Here is an 18,868-nt window from a genome sequence, read left to right on the forward strand (position 1 = left end):
AGTTAATACGATATAAAGCATCTCTGGATTTATAGCTTGCATTTGGCTTGGTCAGTGCAATCGTTATCTGCCAAGGGAAATACCAGCAGGGGACAGAGACTAGTGAGAGAATCAAACAAACATAATTTACTCCTTACTAAACCAGAAAGCAAACCTGCCATCTGTGTCCACATATCCTTTTGCAGGAGGCTTGGAAGCAAATTCTCTTGACTTCAAAGTGGCAATTCCGTACACTCGGCAGAGGTTCCTGTAGCTTCCTTTGAGTAAGACGCTCTCTGAAACCTTTCAGAACTGGAAGTTAACCCTCTGAATAACCTATGCATTCTCTCCAATTCTCAGTGTTTCAGGAGGAGTTCATTACAATGAATTCCCCACTCCCTCTTTTATTTTCCTGCAGAAGTTCACTGTGTGGTTGGCTCAGCTTCACTCACTAACATCCTCTTCATCTCAGGTTCTTCTGCCTGAAGCTGTTGTTATCAGGTGCTGGTCCCTGGGCCAGCTGCAGTCGCTGAAGCTATTATGTCAACTTTTCTCCCCCTCCTGAACTTTGCTTCACTTGGCTTCATTTTCTGAATACATTTTTGTCTGAGATGGAAGGAGAGGACTGGGAGGGGAAAAGCTGTTCTCTCAAAGCTGTGCCCACTCCTGAAAAACTGACCAGTGAGCTGAGCTCTTTAGGCCTAAAAGCAGTTTTATCCCCAAATAATGAAAAACTGAGCAAAATATATGACTCCAAGGGGTCTGTCTCCAGTTGCCTTTTTCTTCAAAGAAAGTTTCCTCCAATGGGTTCTCCATCCAAATGAACTCTTTTACGCACAACTTTTGTTCAGAATGTGAGGGGAGGCCGGAGGCATCCCCGCAGTGAAACCCAGGAGGTTTCAGGAAGACACTGTGATTTTCTGCCTGATAAAGACCCTATAACATTTTGCCACATAAACCAAAAGATTCCACCAATCCTCTGTCCATCAAGCTTCTGTCATTTCTCTAAATGAGAGAAGCTTCCTTCCCCAGGAAATGGCAAAAGCCTATGTAGGTGGGTCGTGGTCTATGTAAAGGTGACACAGCTTTCCCCCTTTGGCAAGTCCCTGACCTGTGTTTGGATCTCTGAGCAGCCAGATTCCTGTGAATCTTCTTTAGTCTGTTATTGGTGTCCACGGCTTCCTTCTGGTAGAACTTCTTGGAGGTCTCCATGTTAAAAACTCTGCTGCACCCTTGGGAGCATCACCAACCAGAAGCTGAGGGACACGGTTTCATTTATCTTCTCTTTACTGTCACTCACAACAATGTATGCTCCCTTCCAGCACTGGGAGTCAGCCTTCTTCTTTGAGGGACAGATGGATCCATTCATGCTTGTAGCTTTGGTACACAGCTCATAGGTCCTTAGTAGGTCCTCAGTAAGTGGCTCTATGGAATTTAGTAAATGGTCCCTTTTTGTCCCTGAAGGGCCAACATGAAAAGAAATAGACATAGCATGATTTATTCTCATTCCTCATCAACTCCATTATAGTTCTCTCCTCAATTCTTTGCAAGGACCCAGCATTCCCAAATAGTTTCCTTAGGCTCTAGAATTTTCTCTCCTTTCTCACTCCACAATTCATCACCAGAGAGGTGCTTCCCTCAGAGCTGATATGTCAATAGCTGGCGATGGTTTAATTCTACTAGAGCAGTTGCATTTTATCTGATGCCTGCATATAGAGACAAAACTAACAGGGCAAGTTTAGGTACCACTAGGAGCCACTGAGGAAGTTCCTTTTGACCAACAGTAGTCATGACCAAAAATATCAGTATCATGTCTTGGAAGCTTAGCTCCTCAGCTTGTATACAACTGGATGACTCAATACTCTCTGATATTTGAGGACACGTATTCCAGGAACTCTGTCTACATAGATCAAACCTGCCCAAACAGTTGCTCCCATCAACAAAAACCAGTCAAACCAGGAAGCTGAGGAAACCGAACAGAAGTTAGCAGCTCTGAGGTAAACTTCGTAGTCAACAATGAACCAGTCAGGATCGGACCAAGATCAGATGTCCAGGACTTGGCAGAAGCAGCGGACAGAGCATCACCCCCTTTTCCTGGGAATGCCATCTTCAGTCAGCTTCAGGGACCATACTTATCAATCTTCTTTTGCTTTCCTTCTTCCCTCATGTGTCTGTGAAAAGTGCTCTTATCTGAAGAGTCTATACTAGCCTCCTAGGGCTGCCATGACAAATTACCACAACCCAGTGGCTTAAGTCAGCAAAACTTTATTTTCTTACAGTTCTGGAGGCCAGAAGTTCAAAATCCAGGTGCCAGCAGGGTTGGCTCCTTTCAGAGGCTCTGAGGAAGAATCCGTTTCATACCTCTCTCCTAGCTGCTGGAGGCTGTTGGCAGTTCTTGGTGTTCCTTAGCTTAGAGCTGCATTAATTCCGATCTGCACTTTTTGCGGTTATAGGGTATGTGCCTTTTGCCTTTTCATTGTCAGAATATGTTCTCTTTAAAAGTTAGCATGAGTCTGGGCTGCAGAGACCATGACATCCTCCTCTGGTCCCAGGTGCTTCCAGCAAGGTGCTTGGGCTGCTCCCAATAAAGAATGTGGGTCGAGGGCTTCCCCGGTGGCGCAGTGGTTAAGAATCCACCTACCAACGCAGAGGACATGGGTTCGAGCCCTGGTCCGGGAAGATCCCACATGCCGCAGAGCAACAAAGCCCGTGTGCCACAACTACTGAGCCTGAGCTCTAGAGCCCGTGTGCCACAACTACTGAGCCCACATGCCACAACTACTGAAGCCCGCACACCTAGAGCGCACGAGCCACAAGTACTGAGCCCGCATGCCACAAGTACTAAAACCCGCGCGCCTAGAGTCCGTGCTCCACAACAAGAGAAGCCACTGCAATGAGAAGCCCGTGCACCGCAACGAAGAGTAGCCCCCACTCGCCCCAACTAGAGAAAGCCTGCATGCGGCAATAAAGGCCCAACGCAGCCAAAAATAAATAAATTAAATAAATTAATTTAAAAAATATTCTGCATTCAGTGGTATCACATTAATAGCTTGAAATCAGTTATGAGTATTTTCAATATGGAGATTAGCAAACTCTACAAAGCAGGGCTCCCCCCCTCCCCGCAACGCCTCCAGAGAGCACATAACAGCACATCACTGTTATGTTGCTAAATTCAACAGTCAGTTCTCAGTCCTTATCCTACCTGACGTCTGGACATGACAACACGGTTGATCACTCTCTTTGTGAGAGCACTGTCTTCACTCAGCTTCCAGGAGACCCTACTTCTCAATCTGCTTTGCTCATTCCTTCTCTTTTCTCTGATCTCTTAACATTGAGTGACCCAGGGATTTCAGTCCTGAACCTCTTCTCTTCCCTTCCCTACCTTCACTCATTCTTTGGTGGTCTCGTTCAGGTTCATGTCTCTAAACTCCATCTGTGTGCTGAGGACTTCAAAATGTATATTATTACCAGTTTGGACTTCTCTGAATTACAGTCCTGCATACCAAGTTGCCTATACTGTATCTCTACTTGGATATTTAATAGACATCTCAATTCGAAGTGGACATCTCAATTCAATTGAAGCCCTGAGATTCCCTCCAAAACCTGCTCCATCTACAGCTTTTTTCCATCTCAGTTAATGGCAGCTTCATCCTTGTAGCTGCTCAGGCCAAAACCCTTGAAGTCATGTTTGACTGCATTATGTCTTTCACAACCTCACATCTAATCCACCAGCAAATCCTAATGGCTCTGCTTTCAGAATCTGTATATCCGGAATCTGACCACTTCTCATAACTGACCGTAACCACCCTCCAGGTCTAGATTTCTGCAATATTCTTCTAATTGCTCTCCTGTTTCCACCTTGCCTGCTTACAGTCTCTCAGGGAGAGTGAAAGTTCCATTCATTACAATGGGCTACTGGGCCTTACTGAGCTGACCCTTCCAGCCTCTCTGACCTGACCTCATCTCCTCCTGACTCACTGCAGGTGCATGGGCCCCTCCTGGTTTCTACCACACGTCAGGAATGCCTCCACCGTAGGCCTGTGCACTGCTATTCTTTCTGCCCTCCCCGTGAAGTTGCTAAGCTTGCTCCCTCACCTCTTTCATGAACATTCTCAAGCATCATTTGATTCTTAGTTAGGACTATATTGATCACTGCATTTTGGAAAAAAAAAAACCCAGAAAAACAACAGTAACAACAAAAAGCTGGGTCTACCCAGGATACTCTCCATCTCCCATTCCCTGCTTTGTTTTTTCCATTGTGCTTATCATCTTCTAACATTACTGTATCAGTGACTTATTTATTTCGCTTATGTTTTCTTCTCACTTCTAGAATGTAAACTCCATGAGGGCAGGACTTTTTGTCCATTTTGTTCACTATTGCATCTCCAGGGCTTACAACAGTCCTGGTACCGTGGATACTCATTATTCATGATAGCTATGCTCTATAAAGCTGCCACAAATACTGAATGAGCAAATCCTAAATGACTGCGTCTAAAAGAAATACAAGCTTAGGTTCCTGTGAACCTCTGGTCACAACATTTTTGCCAACTGATCAAAATATAACCTTGTCTTAGTCTGTTAAAAGACACCTTACTTAACATGTATCATTGATTCATTAGCATTGTACCCACACCAACAGCACTGTAACTCATGCCCAAACAAAGCTTAAGTAACACAGGTATTTTCTCTGTAAGAGACATCATCGACTTATTGTTCTTAGGAGCACCAGACAGCGCTTCAGCGCTACACTTGGGGGCCATTTTAAAGAGTGAAATCATCAACAAAAAGTACAAAAATGTGAAAACATGCTCTAAATGGACCTGAAAGGACACTTGTTTACAGTATTAGAGGATGCAAAAAGTGAGGAAGGCAAAGCATTGCCTTGTTCGACCTCAGCTGTCAATGTGCAAATCAAGTGACTGAAATTTTTCGCTGCTCTGTGCATGTCTATAAATGACTGTGAAAGCAATGTGAATATTGATTTGGGGGTTACAAATAAATTTTAGTGAGTAGGCAAATTTGCAAATGTAGAATTCATGAATTATGAGGTTTGGCTGTATATGCTTAGCATGTATGTTTTTGAGGGTATAAACTTGACCTTCTGACATCATCAGACATGTGGCCTCTAGAAATCTTGGTTAAAGATCTATAGGGCCTCTACCTGGTGTATTTTGGGTAGCTCCTTGGAGCTGCATGTCTTAACGTCTTTTCCTATTTTTCTTTAGCCTGGTGTGAAAAGTCCACCAGAGGATTCACTCCCTGGGGATTCAAATCATCCTTGTTATATTGAACATATGCTGTCAGGAAGGCCGGGAGAGCTAAGGAAGAGAGAAGAGCAAACAGCACTTCCTCATTTGAACAATAGCATGTGATGGGTAGCAGACTGCATTTCCCAAAGATGGCCAGTGTCTCCCATCCCACATATCCTCCCACAGTGTGACCTTGCCCCTTTCTCATCAAGACAGAGAGTCTATTTTCTTCTCCCTTGAATCCGAGTGGGTTGGTGATGATTTAAACAGTAAAGTAGGTGAAAATGACACTGTTTGACTTCTGGATGATAAAAAGTGATGCACTTTCCTCTTTATTTGTCAGAATATTAGCTCTTGGAGCCCTGAGTCTGACTACCCTGAGGTCACCATATTGTGAGCAAGCCACCCCATGTGGAGAGGCCATGGAAAAGGGCTTGGCTATCAGTCCTAGTCGTTGAGTTATTTTAGCTTAGGAACAAGACATGTGAGGGAGGGAGCCAAGAGATGATTTTAACTCTCAGCCATTGAGTAATTGCCAGGCTTTAAATCTTTCCAGTTGAAGTTCAAGACATTGTAGAGCAGAGACAGACATTGCTACTGTGTCCTGGTTGAATATACCTAACCCACAGGATCCCTGAGCATGATAAAATGGTTGTTTTAAGCTGCTATATGTTTGGGGGGGGGTAGTTTGTTTTACAGTAAGTGACCAGAACAGATGGTTATTAAATTCATTGGTATTGCTAAGCCAGACTTTGAGAGAAGGGAACACAGGACATGCATATTTTGATTGAGGGCATAGTCTGGTATACTACAATCAACTACAGTTTTGCATACTACAGTTAACTACTAGAACTATTCAAGTTGCTGCAAGATTGCTGCTTCTCTCTAGCTTGTAGCATTCATCAACACTTGCTTGATAAATTTTTATTGAGCACCTACTATAGGACAATTTTAAGAACAGGACTTACAGTAATAACAAGAAAGTCTGGTGGGCAAGAAAGATGATAAATCCTATAAAAAACAAACAAACAAACAAACAAATCTTGTCACGTTGAAGGCCACAGAATCTGGTGGAAGGGAACGTGTGCATGAGATGAGGCTGAAGAGATGAGCAGAAGCAAGATTGTGAAGGGTCTTTAGGCCGTGGGAAGAAGTTTGAACTCTCCTGAATTCATGGGAAGCCACTGAATGGATGCTGTGACCATCCAACTTTTGATAAAGTACTCTGGACGAACTGGATGAAGCAAGAAAAGCTAAAAGGAGACTCATCCAGGCAAAAGATGTTAGTGACTTGGAACAGGAAAGTGTCAGAGAGGACAGAAAGAAGTGGCCTGTTTTGAGACTATTTTGGAAGTAGAATTGACCAAACTTGGGTCGAATGTCTGGGTTGAGAAATAGGTAAGTGGGCATGCCATTTATTGAGGTGGAGAAGATAAGGAGGGGACAAAGATATTTTAGAGGGAAGTGCGAGAGAGATTTGTGCATTTCATGTTTACAATGCCCGTGAGACATTCAGGTGGAGATGGACAGTTGTCACTGGGACAAATGATTCTGGAGCTCAGACCTCAAGCCTGAGATTTGAGATGCTATTAAAACCATAGGAATGATCTAGAAGGAAGGACAGAAAGAAGAGAAAGAAGAGCAGTGGAGAAGGAGAAGGAGAAAGAGGAGGAGGAGGTAGAAGAGGAGGAAGAGGAAGGTGAAGCAGAGGAGAAGGCGAAGGAGAAGGCAAAGGAGAGGAGAAGGCAAAGGAGAGGAGAAGGCGAAGGAGGAGAAGAAGAGGTCCAAAATTTAGGAGAAGAAGTCTGCCAAGTCTGTTCAGGACAGCCCTGCCAAGACTTGTCTACCCAGCAGAGTATATAGAGGCACCATAGAGGGAGCCATCCCCCATCCTTGGACCAAAGTCCACTGTACCGCTTGTTCAGACGCGCCAATACATGCAAGGATGTCATTCATGCCTCTGGTATGACAGCCACTGCCCACCTGTTCATTCCTTGTTTATTTGGTTCTTCTGACACCAACCCCAATCTATTTGTTTAGAATTTCCTGATGGTCTGTTGCCTCCAGTTTTGCTTGATTCTTTGGACCCCCAACTGTTAAGAAGGCATCCTTCCTGCCAGGCCATACATTTGTCCCCAGAGTAGTATTTTTTTAACCCCATCCTTTTGTCTGTACTATGCCTTGAGAACTACTGAACCCCCTGACCCGTTCCACTCCTGGGCCTCTGCTAAGTGGGCTATAGAAAAGGAAAGTGAGAAATTGAGGGAAACCATTTGTTCACCATCAGCCTTTCTTGGAAGTGGGATTAGTTATCCAATCTGTAACAAAGTAGACAATGTTCTATCATATTTAATAATGACTCAGGAAACTACTAAAATATGGCCACTCCTCCTCAGTCTGCTTGTCCAGTTTTTAATGATCCAGACAGCTTTTTTCCACTTGCCCTGCATACTGAATGTTAGAAAAGCCCAGATCAAGAGAAAGAACGGGAGACGAAACCGAAATTCACTCAACAACTGTTTCTTGCTCAATTTGTCTACTTTGCACCTTAAAAGTGAATTCTTGTTGTTGCTGCTGTTCTTGAACAAGAAGACCTGATTCAGGGACTTATGGATGACTAGACCTTTTATTCATCCCTTAGTAACAAGGACGCCAAACTGTCTCTTTTCCACTTTCTATCCTGAATTTCAGTCTGCGTGATGATAGTACCGAGTGATTAGCCTTTAAGAGAAACAGCCTGATTGTAGCTTGTGACATCATTGATCAACTTTTCTTCATAAACAGTCTCACTGGACTGGGGGGAAGGCTGGGGAAGGACAAAGGATTCCTCAGGCAAAGACTTTCTGGGAAATTCCCAGAGCAGTCAGTCTAGCTGAGAAAAACTCCAGGCCAAAGCCACCTGGTGCTAGTTCTAGGTCAATGTTGGGAGTCTGTGTCTGGGACAGGGGCCTGCACAGACCAGGGAGGACTTGTTGGTCTCGCTAGGCCTCTAAGAGGCTGAAGCGGGCTATGGCTTACCCAGAGGTGTGAGTCCAGGGGAGCTCTGGTCCTTTCCTGGCGTCTCAGAGGGAAACACCTATTGTTGGTTCAGCTTAGACCCCCACATGAGTCCATTGGGTCAGCTCTGGATCTGACAGGCTCAAGGTGGGGGTGGGGTGGGCAGCTTTGGGAGTAGGACATGATCAGGACCCTGACCAGGCCAGCTGAGCCCACTTTAGGAAGGTAAGTGGAAAACAATTTATTTTTTTGGTCATTTTTGCCTTGATGTGACACATAACGAGGCCAGGCCTTCTGAAGTATATATGGGCCAGGTCATTTGAAAATTCTCTTTTCTATAATTTTTAATCATGACTTGGTAGGAGGCAAGATGGTCCATTCCTCAGTAGCAAAGGTGGGCAAGAGAAGAGGTTGGAATCCAGCATGAGATTGAATCACTCCAGAGGGGCAGCTGGCTTGGCTCTGAAGGGAAAGGCCATTCTGTCTGAGCAGCAGACAGGAGTCTGGTGGGGCTCCCATCAGCTGATATCGGGAAAGGGTTTTGGAGCAGCACGGGCTGCTGCTGGGCTGGGTTAGGGGACAAGGGAGGACATCATCAGACATGTTCCCCTGAACACTGTTCCCCTGAACAGCAAGGCAGAAAGGTCTCTAGACATCAGACCGAGTACCAGGGCAGGGCTGCCGTCCTGAAGGGGCTACGGAATAGTTTGGGTTAATGGGCCAGAACAAAAGAATAGGCACCCAGGCAGAGGATAACATGGGTTTAGGGAATGGGAGAGAATAGCATCACCAATAGTTCATTTAACATGGATTTAATGCACAATCAAGATATTTGTTTACCATCCAGAGTAAATTATCCCAGGCACAGGGAACAGTGAAGCAGGAATGTTTCTTTTGGTGCCTCCCATGTCTACTTTCATAGACTACATTTAGCTCCCCATTCATCTATCTTACCCCCTCTCTTCCAACCCTTTCCCTCTCCCTTCCTCCTTTCCCTCCCTCCTTCCTTCCTTCCTTCCTTCCTTTCTCAAATGTCTATTGAACCCCTACTGTGTGCCGAGGGTATAGCAGAAAGGTCTCTTGTGGATCTCTTATTCTATTCAGGTGAGCCGTACTACAAACAAATATATAACCATTAAACATATCAAGTGGTAAAAAAGTGCTATGAAAAAAAAAATAAAGTAGGATAAGAGTATGAGCACAATGGCCAGGAGAGACCTGTCTGCCAAGATGACATCTGAGCAAAGCCCCAGATGAAGCAAGGGAGCAAGCCATAGCGATATGTGGGCAAGACCAGGGTGGGCAAAGGCCATGAGGTAGGACAGCATTTGACTGATCGATCATCAGTAAGGAGGCTTGTGTGGCCGCAGCCAAGTCAGGCGAGGAGAGGCGTGTAGGAGGGGAAGTCAGAGGGGACTCAAAGTCGGTTCTTGTGGTAACAGCTAGCTGTATGCATTCAAGAATCTGTCTTTCCAGGGTCAATTCTCTTAGCGGCTTCTTAAATACCGAAGAAATAGCAAAGCGAAAATGAATGAATCTAGAGTGTCCTTTCAAGGTCTGGGGGAAAGTGCTTTAAACCCCACCACGGAGATCTGCCTTTCACAGCCTCGCTTCCCTTCTCCTCTCTAAGCGTTGTCTGCAGGCTGAGGATGTGGTGGGTGGCAGGGGAAGGGGGACTTCCTGCAGCAGGAACAGAAAACATCAGACTGTGTTCTCTGGCAGTGGGCCTCCTCCCACCCAGAGGATGTCTCCGGGGAGCGGGGGACGGCTGCCAGGCAGGCGGGAGACCGGCCAAATGTGGCTTGGGCCCAGCTGCCCCTGCCCTTCTCGTGGTGGGCCTCATCTTCTAGGGGCTCAAAACCTCGCAGCTGTCCACTGGTTATTCTTCCTCAAAAAGGCTAAGCCTTGGGATCCTGCAAGCTTTGAAGAAAGTCACAGACTTTTGGTAAACTCATGGCTTCCACTTGCTCTCTGGAACCTTTCACCTTACATCTGTGGGCTTGAATCACCAAGAGCTTTTCAGCTAAATTCGAATGTTGAAATGAATTACTGACCATTTTGTTTCTCTACTGAGAACAGGGGAACCAAGGAGCCAAATTGCATTTTAAAAAAATACGCATTTAACATGTGGAAAGAGAGGAAGTTTCTAGTTCCAAACAGCATCAGTTGGCAGTATTTAGTCAAAAAAGGGATAGAGTTCATGCTTTCTTTTCTGTTTTTTTTTAAAGGACCAAATCCTTGACTGAGAGTTCCATTTTTGTGAGGAATGAGGTCTTTGTGGAAGGAAAGATCAATTTCTTCCAATTCTTTGCTTCTTTACTAATAAGCTGTCTAAGAACTTACTTCTATTTGTCTTTCTACTTACATGTGTCTAAGATGACAAAAATCACATAAGAATCAGGGAGAGAACATCACATGAGGAGCAAGCATTGATTAAAACACCTCAAATCTATCTAGTTTAATAGTCAACAAAGCCAACTTACCAACATCTTGTGTTCCAGACTAGCACATCTTGGCCTTACTTGCCCCATGATACCTTTCTGCTCTTTAACATCCACCAGGTCGACTCCATCTAATTCTGGATCATCCCTTGCATCTTCCCTCACCTTTAGTTTTTTTTTTATTTTTTTATTTTATTCATTTATTTTTGGCTGTGTTGGGTCTTCGTTGCTGCGCGTGGGCTTTCTCTAGTTGCGGTGAGCGGGGGCTACTCTTCGTTGAGGTGCACGGGTTCTCATTGCGGTGGCTTCTCTTGTTGCGGAGCACGGGCTCTAGGCACATGGGCTTCAGTAGTTGTGGCTCGCGGGCTCTAGAGCACAGGCTCAGTAGTTGTGGCGCACGGGCTTTAGGTGCTCCACAGCACGTGGGATCTTCCCGGACCAGGGCTGGAACCCGTGTCCCCTGCACTGGCAGGTGGATTCTTAACCACTGTGCCACCAGGGAAGACCCTCACCATTAGTTTTTATACCTGGATCATGTACTGGATTCCCACCTTTAGAAGCTACCACCATCTCTGTAGTAATCATTGACATCAACTCATTCCTGGCTACCAGTCGTGGTTCCATACTTGGTTTAATAATCACCTTTACTTCCCCAGGATTACCCTCTTCAGTATAATCCCAAACCATATCCTGCTCTTAGAAACACTGACCCTGTGCCACCAAGACAACTACAGCCCAGCCCAGCCAGAGGCTTGACAATATAGGGAGCAATGCCTTGAAACGGAAACTTCTCATGCTTTAAGACAGTAAAGAACAGGTGAAGACCGGGGCTTGTGATCCCCTGGATGGTAGAGCCGTTTTGATGGCTTCTCATGGCTTAGAGGTAGGAAGGTCAAAGTGAGTCACCAGTTCAACAACAGACATTTTTTTTTGGCCCTGCCACAGGGCTTGTGGGATCTTAGTTCCCTGACCAGGGATTGAATCTGAGGCCACAGCAGCGAAAGTGCTCAGTCCTAACCACTGGACCACCAGGGAACTTCCAACAATAGACATTTTCGATGATAGCTTATAGTTTATCTTCCTGGGACCAAAATATCAATTTTAATATTCCAGTTTCATCTTCAAGGAAGAAGCAAAGAATTCTTCTTAGAAGCCTAATTGCAATGAACCAATTTACTTTGTTTCTGTGGGACATGATTTTCTTGCTGCCTTACCATTCCCTTCAGCATACTCCTCTGCTTAGATAATTTGTTAAACAGGTAGAGATAGACCTAAGCATGATTAGAAAAGAGAAGCATGGAAGAGTAATTTTTATTCATTTATTCACTTTAATAAATATTTATTAAACACCTACACTATGCTTGATGCTAGAGTTGTAAGAGTGAGCAAAAACAGACAAAATTTTTTATTTCATGGAGCTTAAAACTTGGCAGAGGTATCATACATGAATGAAATAATCATGGAAACTATTGTAAGATTACAACTGCTATAAGCACTACAAATGAGAGATACATTGTGCCAATGTGAACATAGCAGAGTGACACTTACTTGGTCAAGGGGTTCAGGGAAGGTTTCCTCCAGAAAAGGACAATTGATTTCAGATCTGGAGGAAGAGAAGGAGTTAACCAGGTAATGAGGAGAGAAAAGAGCATTTCATACAGATGGAAGAGCACAGGCAAAGACCAGAGGCAGGATGAAAGCTAAAGGGCTGAGACAGGACCAGGATGACAGAAAAGCAGAGAGCGAGGAAAGCATGGTAAGATAAGTCAAGGGAGGGCCAGTCCATGTTGATAATTTTTGTTTACATCCTAAGCCTTCTTTTAAGCTGTGTGGGGTGTGTGTGTGTGTGTGTGTGTGTGTGTGTGTGTGTGTGTGTGTGTGAAAGAGAGAGAGAGAGAGACAGAGAGAGACAGAGAGACAGAGAGAGACAGAGAGACAGAGAGAGAGAATGAGAGGGAGAGAATTAAATTTGCATGATTAGATTTGCAGATTCACATTTCAAAAATATCATCCTGGCCATGGTGCGAATGGACTCTTGCAGGGCCAGACTAGATGTGCACAGATGAGTTTTGAGCTATTTCAGTAATGCAGGTAAGAAGAGATGGGAGCTAAAAGCTGGGTGTAGTGGAAGGAATGGCAATGGAAGGAAGTGGGAGGATAATATCAACAAAATTTGGAGATGGGGTGTATATAGGAGGTGGGGAGCAGAGAGGTGTTGAGGTGCCTATATTTCAAATATGCATAATTGAATTGATGGTGGTATCAGTCATTAAAATTTATACGAGCTTCATTCTGGACATATTGAGTTTGCCATTGAAAGAGGTAGTAATTACTCTGGAGCTCAGAGAAGAGGTCTCAACTAAATTTGAATGGTTTTAAATCAACAGTGTATAGATGCTGATTGAAGAGAGAGTGTAGATGAGATTGCCTAGGGAGAAAATGTAATGTTGATAAAAGACACGGAATAGGATTGAGCCATGAAGCTTTCTAACATTTAAGGGTCAGGGAGAGGATAATGAGTGTTAAAGAAGATGGACAGGGTGCCAGAGAAGTAGGAGAAAACCCCAGAGATGATTGAGTCACAGAGGCCAAGAGAAGAAAGCTTTTTTTCTTCCAGTTTTATTGAGATATAATTGACATGTAGCACTGTGTAAGTTTGTGTACAGCATAATGATCTGCCTTACATATATCATGAAATGATTATCACAGAAAGTTTAGTGAACATCCAACATCTCATATAGGTACAAAATTAAAGAAATAGGAAAAATTTTAGGTTTTACTCTTTTAACAACTTTCATACGTAACATACAGCAGCATTAATTATACTTACCATGCTGTACATTATATCCCTAGTACTTATTTATTTTATAACTGGAAGTTTGTACCTGTTGACTACCTTCATCCAATTATCTCCCCCACACCCTGCCTCTGGTAACTACAAATCTGGTCTCTTTTTCTACGAGTTTGTTTGTTTTTTAACATCTTTATTGGAGTATAATTGCTTTACAATGTTGTGTTAGTTTCTGCTGTATAACAAAGTGAATCAGCTGTACGTATACATATATCCCCATATCCCCTCCCTCTTGCGTCTCCCTCCCACCCTCACTAACCCACCCCTCTAGGTGGTCACAAAGCACCGAGCTGATCTCCCTGTGCTATGCAGCTGCTACTCTCTCACTTTGACCCAGCTTACCCCTCCCCCTCCCCATGTCCTCAAGTCCATTCTCTACGTCTGTGTCTTTATTCCTGTCCTGCCTCTAGGTTCATCAGAACCATTTTTTTTTCTTAGATTCCATACGTGTTATATACGTGTTAGCATACGGTATTTGTTTTTCTCTTTCTGATTTACTTCACTCTGTATGACAGACTCTAGGTCCTTCCATCTCACTACAAATAGCTCAGTTTCATTTCTATTTATGGCTGAGTAATTGTTTGTTTGTTTTTGAAGTATATTGACCTACGGCACTATGTTAGTTCCTGGTGCACAACAGTGATTGGCTATTTCTATACATTTCAAAATGAGCACCACGATGAGTCTAGTTACCATCTGTCACCATACAAAGATATTACACAATTATTGACTATATTCCCCATGCTGTACGTTTCATACCTGTGACTCATTTATTTTGTAACTACGAGTCTGCACCTCTTAATCTCCCTCACCTAGTTCCCTCCTCCCCACACCTCTCTCCCCTCTGGCAACCACCTATGACTCTGTATCTATTTTTTTTTATGTTTGGGCATTTGTTTTAGTTTTTAGATTCCACATGTAAGTAAAACCATACAGTATTTGTCTTTCTCTGTCTGACGTATTTCACTTAGCATGATATCCTCTAGGTCCATCCATGTTGTGGAAAGTGGCAAGATTTCATTCTTTTTTATGGATGAGTGATATATATATTCTCTATCCACTCGTCTATCGATAGGCACTCAGGGTGCTTCCGTAGCTTGGCTATTGTAAATAATGCTGCAATGAACATAGGGGTGCAGATATCTTTTTGAATTAGCGTTTTCATTTTCTTTGGATTAATACCCAGGAGTGAAATCGCTGAATCATATGGTAGTTTTATTTTTAATTTTTTGAGGCGCCTCCATACTGTTTTCTATAGTGGCTGCACCAATTCACATTCCCACACACAGTGCACAAGAGTTCCCTTTTCTTCACATCTTCGCCAACACTTGTTATTTGTTGTCTTTGTGATAATAGCCATTCTGACAGGTTTTACACTGTTATCTCATTGTGGTTTTGATTTGCATTTTCCTGATGATTAGTGATATTTAGCATCGTTTCATGTGCCTGTTAGCCATCTGTATGTCTTCTTTGGAAAAATGTGTACTCAGGCCCTCTTCCCATGTTTTTTTTATGTTGAGTTGTATGAATTCTTTATATATTTTGGATATTAACCCCTTATTGGATATATCATTTGCAAATGTCTTTTCCGTTCACTAGGTGGCTTTTCTTTGTTTTGATGATAGTTTCCTTCACTATGCAAAAGCTTTTTAGTTTGATGTAGTCCCATTTTTTTTTTTTTTTTTGTGGTACGCAGGCCTCTCACTGTTGTGGCCTCTCCCGTTGCGGAGCACAGGCTCCGGATGCGCAGGCTCAACGGCCGTGGCTCACGGGCCCAGCCGCTCCACGGCATGTGGGATCTTCCCGGATCGGGGCACGAACCCGTGTCTCCTGCATCGGCAGGCGGACTCCCAACCACTGCGCCACCAGGGAAGCCCTACTATACTGTTTTGATTACTGTCTTTGTAGTATAGTTTGAAATCCAGAAGTGTGAAACCTCCAGCTCTGTTCTTTCTCAAGATCGTTTTGGCTTTTCAGGGTCTCTCATGTTTCCACACAAATTTTAGAATTATTTGTTCTACTTGTATGAAAAATGCCACTGGTATTTTGATAAGGATTGCATTGAATCCGCAGATTGCCTTGGGTAGTATAGTCATTTTAACAATACTAATTCTGATAGCAGCTACTCTTCATCAGTCACTTACTATGTCTGGCTGCCCGCTGGTGACTTTATAGTAAGTCCTCATGGCAACTCAGAAGGAGGCACGATTTTTATAGATGAGCAAATTGAGCCACAGTGCAGTCAACAATTAGCACAAGGTCACTTCAATATAAGCGGAGGAACCAAGCTGTAAGTGTGTTTGACACCAACACAGCGTATCTTTGCTACTCTGTGGTGATACACCATTTTCCTTCATCAGCCCAAGGCCCAGAATAGTGGCCATTTTTGAGCTCCTCAACTCCACAAATATTCACCACATAGAGTGAGATTGTAAATTTGCCTGTATCTAACTTTCTGGAAAAGTTTAGTCAATCTACGCTGAGGAAATCAAGATTCCCAAAAGAGCTAAAGCTCTCTTGCCGCCCACTTCCCCAAACGCCCATCAAATAAGAGACCTCACTGGAGAATCAGGAAGGACAGAGGTAGAGCTCTCTGAAATCTCTGTCGGCAACTCGAGGCTTCAACATCTGCAGCCAATGAGAGACAGCAAAGGACATCCTGGGCCTCTGACTGCACCCCTGCTGCAACATCACACTGTGGTTAATCAGATACAATTAATTTAGGGTGGGGGCAATTTGAAAGGGGTTCTTCGGTCAACTTGGGGAGTGGAGGTGGGAAAGAGCGTTGGACCTCTGGTAGGAAGACAACACCGCCTGAGTTATGGAATCCAGCTCCATTCTGCCTTCCAAATGTTTCTGGGGTGTCAGATCTATGGCAGAGTTAAGGGCATATTCTTGGAACCATTTCCCCCTCCCTGTAATCTCTGAGTTCTTCTAGCTTGTCGCTGACATTATACTAAGAGACTATTAGCATCCCCTTAGAGCCAATGCTGCAGTTTAAAAGAAGTGCAGGTATAAACCCCTGTTCCCTTGAAAACCAAGAGAAGGGAGCAGGGGAAGGCATTAAAAGGCAGGTCTTCAAAAGAGGTTTGACAATTGCACCGTTAAAAGGACCTCAGGGAAGTCTCATGCTACGCTCGTCCTGGGACAAGGCACCTGACTCATGCTATAGTGAACTGCATTTCTTTGAGCCTCTCTGCCTGAAATCTTGAGAGCCTCAGCCTAGGACAACCTGTCAAATTTCGTAGGAAGAATGGCATTCTTGGCCGCTCTCTGCTGACATCACTCCACTTCTTGGGGACTCCAGGCCCTTAGCTGGAGGGGACTCTTAGTGCAGACACGCACTGCTCTGCATGCAATGTTCTGCTGAATGAACTCCAAAACCCCTGTGGAGTTTTGTCTCGTTCCCTTGAACCCAGGCCACTATGTCCTGCCCTGGCCTCTGCCTATCCCTGATGGAGGCCCCAACATATGTGCCACAGACCAGACAGGTCCCCAGAGATTACCAGAGTGTCTGCGCACACCACCTTCTGCGTCAGTGGCGCCCGCCCACGCCCAGCATCTGCAGAGTCTGGGAACTTACTAACGAACTAATGCATCTTACATATTCAGGATCCTGGAGCACTCATGGTCTCAAGGAAGCTTATTTTTTGTCTTTTCCAATTCGTGCTTCCACCAGGCAGTTTACCAGTACTCCGGGCGTTTACATTTACCATCAGCAGGAGGGCAGCCGGCCAGAGGAAGGATGGGTCAGTACGTTCCTGTCCTCGGGTTCTGCACAAACAGTACTTTAAAAGTAAATAATGAGCTTTAAAAAATGAACTTAGAAGGTAATTTCCACCCTCTCTCATCTCTGCTCTGATACTCTAGAGGTTTGCTGTGTTTTTTTGCATCTCTAGGCATGTTCCCACACTACCTGCCGGGACTCTGTTTCTTCAACCTGTTTGGAAAAGGAAACACATTAAAGGAGGCCTCTGTCTGAGTTCCTTTGTAACCCCAGCCTTAGTTTCAGGGCCTTCCCTGCAGCAATAGTTAAAACAATTCAATGAAAACTTGCTGAAAATGTTTTGAAACATGGAAGCTTCAAGGACATTCTTTAAATGGATATCTGCCAAGCTGGCCTATATACTGGCTTTCGTTGCTTTTCTGAACTGAGTGGGAATGTGAGCCCCTGGAAGAGAGGTCCCAAAGAGGGGATGCTCCCTCAGCCCTCGGAGGAAGGATGGGGGCAGCCTGGGTGTGGGTCCTGGGCAGAGCCAAGTGGACAGGCCTTAGGTCTCCTGGAGATAAGTGGTCAGGGGAGCACAGGTTATGTCGGGGCAGGGCCAGGGTCAGGAAGGTTGAAGGAGAGATACCGAAAGGACAGCTGTCAGTGTGCCATAATGCCAAGACCACGCGTCTGAAAACTTCCGTCTTCCTGTGTCAGGAAGAGGCTCATATTGTTTCTTTTTAAGAGAGGACGCTAATACACATCTGGTGACACAGTTAAGAGACACAACGTGAGGGAGGGAGACACAAGAGGGAAGAGATATGGCAACATATGTGTATGTATAACTGATTCACTTTGTTATAAAGCAGAAGCTAACACACCATTGTAAAGCAATTATACTCCAATAAAGATGTTAAAAAAAAGAAAAAAGAGACACAACATTTGAAAGTTGCTGATTGAGTGCCACCTAGCACTCCTTCCTTGTACTAGACCCAAGCTAGCATCCACAGGGCATACCCACCACTCACTGCTACTTCAGCCCCACCCAAGAGCCAGGCCCAGCCTGGCAGGGTATCTGTGGTTCCCATGCTTCAAGCCAGAGAACTTAGGAGACTGTGATCTGTTGTGCCAGTCTGGAGGGTGAGGGCTCTGGAGGGCTAGGTACCCATCTTCTGACCATCACTCCAAAGCCCTTTTATTCTTGGGCCAATATGCAGCTTGTGTCCAAGACCTTCCTGGGGACCAAGAGTGACACAAGTCATTTAGGAGGCACTCGATATCAGCTGTATGGAGCTAGCCTTCCCTTACTATCTGGACCAATTTTCTAGCATAGAACTCTCTAGGTCATAAAGGGCTTGACTCTTGCAGGGGCCAGCAAACTATGTCCTGTGGGTTGCAGGTGAACTCTGACCACGTCCATTCATATAAATATATTGTCTAATGACTGTTTGTAAAGGGCACAGTTGAGTTAACAAAGACGGAAAAGTCCACAAAAGCAAAAATATGTAGTATCTGGCCCTTTCCAGAAGCCCTTTGCTGGCCCAGAGTCAGAATAAGACCAATTTTTCTGGAGGCAAGGAGTTATCCTTGCTCTTGGTCAATGTCCCTAGTAAAGGTAGGAGAGGGAGTCCCTTTGATCCAG

General features: G+C 44.5%; 1 long non-coding RNA gene across 1 annotated transcript in view; it reads right to left on the reverse strand.

Moving 5' to 3' along the window:
- Positions 1-12,048: 12,048 nt before the first annotated feature.
- LOC125960932 (uncharacterized) overlaps positions 12,049-18,868 on the reverse strand; it is a 52,267-nt gene continuing 45,447 nt past the window's right edge. Inside the window, exon 2 of the long non-coding RNA XR_007471126.1 lies at positions 12,049-17,457. This is a non-coding gene — a long non-coding RNA (uncharacterized LOC125960932). The remainder of the gene's footprint in view (positions 17,458-18,868) is intronic.

Source organism: Orcinus orca, chromosome 13 (genome assembly GCF_937001465.1).
Source record: "Orcinus orca chromosome 13, mOrcOrc1.1, whole genome shotgun sequence".
NCBI classification, from domain to species: Eukaryota; Metazoa; Chordata; class Mammalia; order Artiodactyla; family Delphinidae; genus Orcinus; species Orcinus orca.